The sequence below is a fragment of the Notolepis coatsorum genome (genome assembly GCF_963971535.1).
Source record: "Notolepis coatsorum genome assembly, chromosome: 1".
NCBI lineage: Eukaryota > Metazoa > Chordata > Actinopteri > Aulopiformes > Paralepididae > Notolepis > Notolepis coatsorum.
Window position 1 is genome coordinate 133900144 of NC_140165.1, and position 12434 is coordinate 133912577.

The window sequence follows — 12434 nt, forward strand, 5'->3', positions numbered from 1 at the left end:
TAGCCTTCCCCTTGCACCGCTTGTTGTAAATGTTCTGGAGGGTGGGAAGCCCCCCTCTAATTGTGCGTTCGGCTGAACGTGTCACTCTTTGTAGTCTGCTACGGTCTTGTGCAGTGCTATTCCCAAACCAGGAGGTGATGTTGCCGGTCAGGATGCTCTCTATTGTACATGAGTAGAAGTTCCTAAGGATCTTCTGACTGACTTGGAACTTCCTTAGGCGCCTGAGGAAGTAGAGGCGTTGTCGTGCCTTCTTCACAACACTGTCAATGTGTGTGGTCCATGTCAAGTCCTCGGATATGTGGGCTCCGAGGTACTTGAAACTGTTCACTCTCTCAACTGGTGCCCCGTCGATGCTGAGGGGGCTGTAGTCCTTGACCCCCGACCTCCTGAAGTCCACAATCATCTCTTTTGTTTTGCTGACGTTCAGGGAGAGGCAGTTCTCCTGACACCACTGTGACAGGTTCTCTACCTCTTCCAGGTAGGCCCTTTCGTCGTTGGCAGAGATCAGGCCCACCACTACTGTGTCATCAGCAAATTTGATGATGGTGTTGTTGTTCCGCTGTGCTACGCAGTCATGTGTGTACAGGGAGTAGAGGAGGGGGCTCAGAACACAACCTAGGATGGCTTAGAGTACAGCAACTTGGAATGGGCCTGTTCTACAAGATACACTACACCACTAAGATACATTACCCATGTACATGTCAAAATACTTCCCAAAGGTCAGTGAATACCACAACCACAACACCAGAGGGAGTTCCACAAATAATGTTCAACCCAGATTCGGCTCAAACAAGGGACTAAACACGTTTCACAATTATGCCACAACAATGTGGAACGCCCTACCCACAGCCGTAAAATAATGTGAATCCCTACCCACCTTCAAAACCGCTCTCAAAGAGCACCTACGGGAGGCTGCAATTCGAAAATGGCCCTGGTAAATGTCCAACCCCCCCCCCCCCCCCCCCCACCCAACCCCCTCCAATATACAGTTTCTTCCCCCTCAAATGTATATATTCTCTTTTAGAAACTCTGTCTCTTAAACAGTACTGTATATTTGTATATCTTGTATGTCATAAATGTCTGGATGTAACAGTACTGTATATCTTTTAACCATGTTCTGTGTTTAAGAACTTAGAGTGCCTTGGTTCTTTCCTCATTCCTTCAAGAAATATTCATACCCTCCACCAAAGAGCATCTTCTTTTTTGTTACAACTCTTACTGTAGTTGTAGAAGCTCTCCTGTTCCATGGTCTTTTAACGGAATAAACAGTTTGTTTACCTGAGTCATTCCTGGCTATTGGTGACTTTTCAATGTGCTAACCTTTGGGGGGGGAAATCATGTTTTTCTTCGCGTTTTTAGAATTATATCGGGTAAATAACATGTATAATAACCTTCAGGTACTTGTATTGGTAGAGCTCAAGCACTTAAATAATAATAATTATGGGTGGATTGTTCAGCCATCGACCGTGAGAGAGTTCCACCCTGTTAGGGACATATACATAGCTATTGCAAAGTGTTAATAATGTAAATATTCAACAATACTTTCTTGAGGCTCTTCAATCAGGCACAGTACCTGACTGTCAACATACCAGCTATAAGATTTGCATTATAATAATTCCATTTTGCCCATTTTGGGTTGTAGCACCAACTGAAGCTGACAGGGAAACATGTCAGTGCAAGATGCGCGAGAACCTGCAGTTGTCTTTTACAGGTGCGTGTCACCATCCTCCAACCCATAAAACAGCTCTTCAAAAGAGCCCTCAAGGTCCTCGACAAAAAGCCTCTTAAATATCATCACTGGCTGACCCCTATTAGTCGCATAGTCGACTAATCGATCGAAAGGAGCCGTAGTCGACTGCAAACCTCTTAGTCGAATGCAAAAAATAAATAAAAGTATTATAATTGTTTTTCTTTTTTTGTATTATTTTTTACTCATTCTTTCCAAAAGAAAAGAGGCCTAGAAGCGTGGCTAACGCTAATGGCATGCATACCAGAGGCTAACTGCCTAAGAAAACAGCCACAGAGGCACTGAAAGAGGATTTCACCCATCTAATGAACACGCTACTTGACAAATATCAAGATGTATCCATCAGTGGACCAATTGCATGCTTTTGCAGGGGACAAGAAGCCTTCCGTCGACTCCTTCAGTCAATTTTATTAAATTATTTTCATAGTCGACTACTATCGGCTAATTTCGGCCAATCAAAGTCGACTGTCCAAATCCTTAGTCGGGGACAGCCCTTGTGTCATAATGGAAAAACACAGTTTTCTTAGTTTTTCTAATTTCAAGTCGTTCAAACAGGTCTGTATAATTTACCGGGTACAGGTGGGCCCAGATGGCCTAGGGGTCGTGCCTCAGAGAAGGGGAGATGGAACAAAAGCTCAGAGGTGACTGGGAGGATGTGTACAGGTAACCAGTGTGGAGGATAGCTTGCTGATGGGATCCCCCAAAGTGGACAGACTGAACCTCATTTGTGTACTTGTTCAACCCAGATTCGGCTCAAACAAGGGACTAAACACGTTTCACAATTATGCCACAACAATGTGGAACGCCCTACCCACAGCCGTAAAATAATGTGAATCCCTACCCACCTTCAAAACCGCTCTCAAAGAGCACCTACGGGAGGCTGCAATTCGAAAATGGCCCTGGTAAATGTCCAACCCCCCCCCCCCCCCCCCCCCCCCCCCCCCCCCCCACCCAACCCCCTCCAATATACAGTTTCTTCCCCCTCAAATGTATATATTCTTTTTTAGAAACTCTGTCTCTTAAACAGTACTGTATATTTGTATATCTTGTATGTCATAAATGTCTGGATGTAACAGTACTGTATATCTTTTAACCATGTTCTGTGTTTAAGAACTTAGAGTGCCTTGGTTCTTTCCTCATTCCTTCAAGAAATATTCATACCCTCCACCAAAGAGCATCTTCTTTTTTGTTACAACTCTTAGTTGTAGAAGCTCTCCTGTTCCATGGTCTTTTAACGGAATAAACAGTTTGTTTACCTGAGTCATTCCTGGCTATTGGTGACTTTTCAATGTGCTAACCTTTGGGGGGGGAAATCATGTTTTTCTTTGCGTTTTTAGAATTATATCGGGTAAATAACATGTATAATAACCTTCAGGTACTTGCATTGGTAGAGCTCAAGCACTTAAATAATAATAATTATGGGTGGATTGTTCAGCCATCGACCGTGAGAGAGTTCCACCCTGTTAGGGACATATACATAGCTATTGCAAAGTGTTAATAATGTAAATATTCAACAATACTTTCTTGAGGCTCTTCAATCAGGCACAGTACCTGACTGTCAACATACCAGCTATAAGATTTGCATTATAATAATTCCATTTTGCCCATTTTGGGTTGTAGCACCAACTGAAGCTGACAGGGAAACATGTCAGTGCAAGATGCGCGAGAACCTGCAGTTGTCTTTTACAGGTGCGTGTCACCATCCTCCAACCCATAAAACAGCTCTTCAAAAGAGCCCTCAAGGTCCTCGACAAAAAGCCTCTTAAATATCATCACTGGCTGACCCCTATTAGTCGCATAGTCGACTAATCGATCGAAAGGAGCCGTAGTCAACTGCCAACCTCTTAGTCGAATGCAAAAAATAAATAAAAGTATTATAATTGTTTTTCTTTTTTTGTATTTTTTTTTAATCATTCTTTCCAAAAGAAAATAGGCCTAGAAGCGTGGCTAACGCTAATGGCATGCATACCAGAGGCTAACTGCCTAAGAAAACAGCCACAGAGGCACTGAAAGAGGATTTCACCCATCTAATGAACACGCTACTTGACAAATATCAAGATGTATCCATCAGTGGACCAATTGCATGCTTTTGCAGGGGACAAGAAGCCTTCCGTCGACTCCTTCAGTCAATTTTATTAAATTATTTTCATAGTCGACTACTATCGGCTAATTTCGGCCAATCAAAGTCGACTGTCCAAATCCTTAGTCGGGGACAGCCCTTGTGTCATAATGGAAAAACACAGTTTTCTTAGTTTTTCTAATTTCAAGTCGTTCAAACAGGTCTGTATAATTTACCGGGTACAGGTGGGCCCAGATGGCCGATGGGTCGTGCCTCAGAGAAGGGGAGATGGAACAAAAGCTCAGAGGTGACTGGGAGGATGTGTACAGGTAACCAGTGTGGAGGATAGCTTGCTGATGGGATCCCCCAAAGTGGACAGACTGAACCTCATTTGTGTACTTGCAGCCATAATTCTCACTGAAGTTAACACCGGACTGGCGGTCAAGAAAGATGTAATAGAACTCTCAGCTCATTTGTAAAATGAAATGCCTTGCTCAAGAGCTTAGTGGTGGGAGATTTGAAAAGAGTCTCTGAGCTTCTACTACTTTCTGGACTCTCAGCCTGCCATAACAAGGTTATGAATCTATCCGCTTGATCAAACCTGTTCATTTCCTCTGCCAGGTTGTGCCATCTGTTTGAGAGCCATTAATCAGTCATCACTGATCCACACCTGTCCTTCCCTCCACCGCCTACAGTAGTTGCTAAACAAATGCCTGGCATTCTTACAGGGAACACATATATTTATTTATTTGTTCTTTATTTATACAAGTAAACACATGGCCCTATTCCCCGTACCTGGTTCAACTAAGTTGATCAAAAGTCCATTATCCAGATTCAATTAACCCGATGTTTGAATCCGGGCTTTCCCTGTTCCTCGAACGCTGATTCTGTCTCGTTATTTGAACCAGACTTGATACTCAGGATAATTGTGCGCGGCCGCCTCACCTGAAAAGACAGCAGGTGTCGATCGCAGAAATCCTGGTTTTCTAACGGCATTGATTGATTGATTGATTGATTGATTGATTGATTGATTTAAAACTTTATTAACAAGATTGCAGAATGGGTACAATACAGTACGGCTCAATAGCCTCGCCGACATGCATAATCTATAGACTAATTTTAAGTCCCTCATTACCCCAATCAATCAGATTATATTTCTTTAAATGTGCCTGCTGGCAGTAGGCTTAATGGAATGAATAATCAAATGAGATATATTGCTAGCGAAAATAATTAGTTCCAACTCTTTCAGAATAAGGATAAAAACAAGCCCAAATAGTATATCTAATTGATACCAATTATATTATGAGGATATCTGTACTGTATATGCTTAGGTATTATCTACTATATAAATACATGGTTCCCAAAGAGAGGCTTGGAGGGAGGCTTGCAGTTACACTATTAATCAGGTTTGAATGTTTCGGACATCATCCATACATGCATTGAATTGATTACCCTTTGGTTTATACCAGTGACACCTCATGTTCATCATCAGATAACAGTGCTTGAAAAGATAAATGCATTTTCTCAAATTCATTCATCAAAAACGTCAAAGGCTCATTCAATTTATCAAGTCACGTCACGTCATCAAATCCATCAAACAGCGCATCTCCTCATATATTTTAAACCCAGTTACAATATCATAATAACGTGTGACACTGTCACAGTGACAGTGATGCAATTAAACAATCCACAGATTCAGATTCCTCATAATTCATATCCACAATCCACGCATAGACGCTATATGCTTGAATGAAACACAATCCGGGCGCTCCGTTAAGCAAATACACAGCGAAGAATATTAAACTAATCAGAGCCAAACGCCCGATAGGTTTCATTCATTAAAAATATCCCTGCGGGATTCACATTTGCAATGATCCGTTTAGTCCGTTATTAAAATAACTGTGAGTCGCGATCGCGAGCGCCGTATCCGTATAACCATAGGCGCCTGGCCTTAAGAGCACGCGGAGCAGCTGCTCTCCCACTATTGAACTTGGGGGAGCAAGGGTATGATCTTGCCCCACCACTTTTTGATCATATGAAAAATATGATATACCCCCCCCCCCCCCCCCCAATATATAAATCTAACCATAACTACGTAATTTCAATCAAATTAATAATACGCAATGACACTTAATAACAAGTTTTTAAGTTTCCAAAGATTGCGAACCCCCCCCCCTGCCCCATTATGGTTTGATCCAGTTCCTCCCATCTCCAGCGCGTAGACCTTGGAGCACAGCGCTGCAGTCTGGCTGCAGGTACTAGGCTGAGTGTAAATCAAAGCCCACAGAGTGTGTCATAATATTGGTGGCAGGCAGGCAGGCTTTTCCAGTAAGTTGTTCAAATAAAAGAATTATGTTAGACATAAGTTACTATTGAGTGGTAGTAGAACTTCTACGGTTCTACCACGCAATACAATAAAAGTGTTTCACGGTCCCGAATTGCGATCTGGTCATACGGTTTCCTCGAATAAATAATAACGTTTCCCTCTCTGGTTGGCGTTAGCTTTAGTGCTAGCCGCTAGCTAACGTTATCTAGATATGTGGTGTGAGCTGGATGACGTTGACTTCATTTCCAAATGTTAACGCTATCTATATGGCAGACGAGCAGGGCCGGATTAACGACGGCCGCGGCCCGTGGGCCTATAGTGACGAGGGGCCTCCATTTTTTTTTCTTTTTTTTCTTTTTTTAATTTTAATTTTAATTTTTGAGATCGATGTCATGATTGTGCACTGCAGACTCAGGGAGGAGGCAGAGAAGGAGAGAAAGAGACACAAGATTTACAGGTAATGGAAATATATCTTTTTTCTCTTTCTTATTAAAAACTTGGCCTATTTGAAAGGAGATTGATTTAATAAAAATGAATGAGCGAAAAATCAATATACAGTGTATATACAGTATAATATATTATTATTATTATAGTAATTGGCTATCATACTGCAATATAAACTGAGTTTTATAGTGAAAAGAGCAGCTTTATTGGTCAAGATTGAAGGCTCTATATTGCAGGAAATTGCACGTACAGGTTCATTAAATTTACAAAAAAAAGTCTGCCATGGAGGGGGTCCGGCACGACCATCCGTTGCCTGTCAAAAAAAAAGAAAAAAAAAAAAATCTTGCACCCCCACTTTCAACTATAACTAGGCGGCCATGCATATAACTATGACGTGCATTATATAGGACAAAGTAAATTTAGTATCAGCATTTTAGGTCTATTATTTTACATTTCAAAACCCCCCTCTAGAAAAACGAAGCACAAAAACATAATTCAGAATGGTATAATGGGATCTACACTATGATAATTATTTCAGGAAGCGAGCTGGGATTACTTTGCGAGGGTGTGGCCATGCAGGTTATCCAGCTAACTGAACTAAACCCTGCCCTCGACCAGGTTCAAACTTTCTGATCTGTTACCATAGCGACTTAGAAAATCCGACGTCGGGGAACGGAAAGGTCTGGCTTAAGTCAAGCTATGCTGAAAATGATCCGGCTAACTCAGTTAGCCAGGTACGAGGAACAGGGACCTGATCTCTTTTTCATGAGCGTCTTGTTTACAAAAGACATAACAAAACACATTTGACAAACAAGTACAGCTCCGACAAAAATTTAGTCAGGTGTCCCTGGGTAATTGGAAACATTTCCTCCCTGGTAGCTAGTAGGGATGAGCCTCCCTCGTCAGGTAGCTAGTATCAGGTATACCACTATATATCAGGTAGCTAGTATCAGGTATACCACTATATATCAGGTAGCTAGTATCAGGTATACCACTATATATCAGGTAGCTAGTATCGGGTATACCACTATATATCAGGTAGCTAGTATCAGGTATACCACTATATATCAGGTAGCTAGTATCAGGTATACCACTATATATCAGGTAGCTAGTAGGGATGAGCCCTTCAGGTAGCTAGTAGGGATGAGTCTGGTCAGGTAGCTAGTAGGGATGAGCCCGAATTATAATTCGGGAAAGTACGGATGATGAGATGTACACAGATATTTCCATTACATGGATAGTAATAGTATTATTCAAGAATAAATATTTTTTAATGTTATGAGCTCCATTCGCAGCACACTCCACCTAGGAGAACCATCTGTTCGCCATCAAAAACGACCTGTAGGACTGCCATCAAAAACGACCTGTAGTAGGTCTGCCCTGTCTCTTCATTTTGACTCACGGAAACATTAGTAATAATTGATTATTATCATCGGTGTGCTGTGAACTTCTCCTCCATTCCTGCATTGACAACACTGACACGCCAATTCCAGGAATATGATTTATAGATACCCTTTATCTGTTCAAAAGGTGTCATGAGTTGTCCTGGTATGACAAATACAAATGCAGACACACACCGTTCCAAATAATTATTACAAATATTTCAACTACAACAAATCAAGTAAAAAAACGAATGATATCGTTTGACGGTGGACATGATGGTTGTGTCAGTTTAACAATCAGTTCTGTTATGTTATTGGAACCGTTATCGGTATCCGCTATCCGTTATCGGTATACCTTTAATCTAATGTTAATTTATTCATTTGATTACATCTGTTCCCATCTTGTATTGTACAATAATTGTTGCAAAAAAACCTAAAACATATTTAAACCACTTCCGGTCTTCAATCTGAATACAGATACAGATCGTTTTGTTGGTTGGACAGATACAGATACAGATAATGACGTGTCCACACTCTGATATTTTGTTCCACTGGTAGTCTTGCATAGCCAGACCTCACTGCATTAGCATTGTGCCAGCAGTCTACTAGACTAGTAGGAGCAAACATAGAACAATATGAGGGAACAACATATTTTTTTCTCTCTCCATCTTACCTCCCCGTGCACCCCCCCCTCCCTGTAGATCGTCTGCGCCCCCCCAAGTTTGGGTACCACTGATCTAACTAAACATTTATAAGACTACAATTTAAATTTCAGAACCCTGACTACTAATATTAGATTTTGTTTTGTAGTATAATTTGGCTGTTAAATTATACATATTCTTAATAACTATTAATTCACAATTTGGAATTCAGGAGGAAGCCATTTAGAAAAATCCTCGAGTGACCTTAATTAGGAAATCATTATAGGGGACCAGTTGTCCCAGGTCATGCAAGCCAGGATGTTTCCACAGAAATCAATTTTGTATACAGACACCTCAGTGAGCTTCAAAGCAACACACAACAGAAGGAACCAAGGGATATGATTCACCCCCGAAGACTCAAACAATGATTCTGCCAATGACGGTGTTAACATTCAAATCACATGTATACGTGATAAACAGCTGTATCAACACAGTGTTGTGTGAGCAGACTAGGCGGCTCTTGAAAATCACATATAATCATGAAATAAAGCTTCTGGTTGAATCAAGCCTTTAAAAAAAGTAATTTAAAGTATTACATCTTCAAAGTATTATGTGGGATAAAGTATATGTCTTTTAAGAATAACTCATTCTGTAACTAATGCAAGTACTCAGAAAATGCTGTGAGTAGCTGGAAAGGGAGACCAAGGCATTTGCATACAAGCAGGTTCATCAGCTGTTTCTCCCAGAGGTGTGAAAAGCTCAAACTTCTGCTGGGGCACAAATAGACAGGAGGAAGGAGATAATGTTTAGTAATTAGGACACATTAGAAATGTATTTTTCTATATTCAATTTAAACCAGATTAAACTACAATTATCACTGAAATTATGTGTTTAACCAGGGAAACATTTTGATAGTAAACTTGGAGTGGTATATAGCCAAATGTACAGGATTAAGGGAGGTCAAGTGATTTTACTAAAGTGCAAAACTATTGTGTAAAATAATTAAGTTTGAGTATCAATTGTAACTGGTTGAATTAGTATCATTTAAGATGATTACTTAGAAAAGCTCTGTTTTAAAGAAATCTAGGTAACTAAGTTTAATGAATAAGTCAAATAAGGTAATATAGATCTTGATACTCTGAACTGGAAATAACTCATGTGAATGTCAGTTTGGTGGTTTACTCTGGGACAAAACAAGTAATGTGTTATGTTGAAATATGTGTCTTTGAGAGAAGTACCATAATATTCATATATCATGTGTAGTAAATGTAATGGTAACAATGATTTAGTCTTAAATTGAGTTGGAAAGAAATACTGTCTTCAGCAGGGCAGTTAGCGATAAGCCACGCCTACATTTTCAAACTGAAAACTAACTGTTTGTGGATTGGAGGAAAACCTGTTATGATGTCACTAGCTGTGATGTCATCAGCTGGACCCAGGCCTGCTATGAATACAGGGCCATCAAGACACTAGAGGAGAGTTGAAAGAGAAGATGATGAAGACGAAGAAGGATACATTGAACGGACTGCCCCATCGGTGAAGAATAAGCTATATCCACGTTGCCAAAGACGGGATACGATCAGCGGACATTTTTGTTAGATAAGTTTGGAGAACGCTGATTCAGACCTTAAATTGTTGGATACATGTTTTTGAATGACAGCGAGTGTTTTTAATAAGCAGCCATTGTTTTGCTTTTGTTAACACTTTAATCGCCGAAGACGCTGGGCAGCGTCTTTCGCCGCCATGCTTATTCTGCCGAAGACGCTGGGCAGTGTCTTTGATATCAATATTTCAAAAATCTGTGATCGAAATCATATTTCTCCCCCGGAGACATGATATGTACTGTTGAGCCCCTCTCAACTCTCCAACGGTTCAAGAGCGCCATCTGGTGGCCGATCGGCGGATCGCCTGGGCGGAAACAGGAAATGAAAGCTGGTGCTCATTTCAATTCGGTCCGATCACTCGGTAATAGTCTCAGGACTCGAGCTGATCACAACGGATAGCAATCCGTTACCAATAACTCGATAAACAACATGATTTGGACGTATATACTATTATACAACCTGGAAATGGATCGGATATTTCTACATTGGACGCTCATCGTCCAACGCTCATCGTCCAACGGCGCGAGGAAGATACGGTAAGATCCAGCGTTATTTTTCAACGCGTTCGATACTAACTGCTCTAATGATCATATCACCCACACTAGATGAATGATATAACGTTGGCCACGGAATTATAAACGACCCCCCGCCCATCCGGTCAACATCAGATCATACTTAGTAACTCCTAGAAGCACGTCCAGTTGAAATTGTTTATCTCGCACAGATTCCTATCAAACTGTATTTCATCATCAATATAATGCATTTGGGGCTATAAATCAAGTTCTGGAGAAAGCTGCAGAAAACGATAAAAACATACTTATACTTTAGACCGTATTTTAGTATGAATATGTGAATGAAAAAGTATAACGTTGCTACACCCTGAACAATAGATATAGGACGTTGAATGGGCCATAGTAATGTCAATTTAGCAATACAAGTTATAGCCCTGCAAAGAAGGGGAACTTCTCCATGTTAAATAGGGCTGGCGAGGGATGGTAAATTATGAATTTAACCCTGGCGATCAAAGTGTTAATAAACTTGCAAGAAGTCAGGAGCGCCTGTCTGGACATCCCATTCTTAACAAGAGTATACTTCTGGTTTGATAACAACACGGGTACCTAGTATCATTAACAGATACAACAGTTTAGTTTTATAGTATTGCTCACACAAGACCTTGAAAATAAAATACACTTTTATTGGAATTTAAGATAGGCTTGTGATTAATGAGATATATCTGAAAGGCATCAAAAGTTACTTTGAAGTGGCCAGTGGCATACACGATTGTATAATCTGCATATAAATATACATCACAATGCGGAGAGGAAAATACCACATTATTTATAATGTAAATAAAAATGTACCCAGAATAGACCCTTGTGGGACACCTTTACTAATTTCAAGAGAGCTTGATTTGATACCATCAGCAACAACAACTTGAGTGCTCCCTGAAAGATAATAAAAAAACGGTTTGTAGTAAGCTCATCCAAACCCCCTGGAAGATAGCTTATTTATTAAAATAGTAGCTGCGTTACAGTCACGTACCTGAGAGATGCACACACACACACGTATGAGACATACACACATACTTACGTGAGACACGTACCCACATACACATATCTGAGACACACATTCATACATGTTCTCACGCACACCTACATATATTTGAGACGCATCCTCTCACATGCACTATGGAGAAAGATGGCATCCCGATAGAAGATGCAGATCGGTCTACATGTAACGTATGTGCATCAGGGATATATATGCACAATGTATAGTAATGTTTTTTTTTGTAAGTGCTTTTTTAATTTCCATGTCAGTTGTTAATGTGTTTGTATGAGTCTTTTGTATGTTTTGTATGATGTTACGAAAAAGAAAAAGACAAATCTTGGATGTTGCATATTATGCTGTGGAAAGATGTCTTGTGAATATTGGAAAGATTTGTGCAAAAATATAAAGTTTTTCTTTGTACACAGTTTATACACACCAAAATCACTCCTAATCACTCATTTCTGAATGGATCTTTATGAAATTTGGATATGTACTACATAAGGCTTCAGGCTATGGCTCCGTCTTTGTAAGCCATACCACCTTCTGGGGAAATACTACTACAGAAAAACTTGAGTAACACGTTTTTTTACAACTCAAGTTCAGACCTATGTAACTCTATTACATTAGCACTAGAAGTGATTTATTTTCTGGAATCAGAAACTTCAGAATGTCATCTTTCAAAA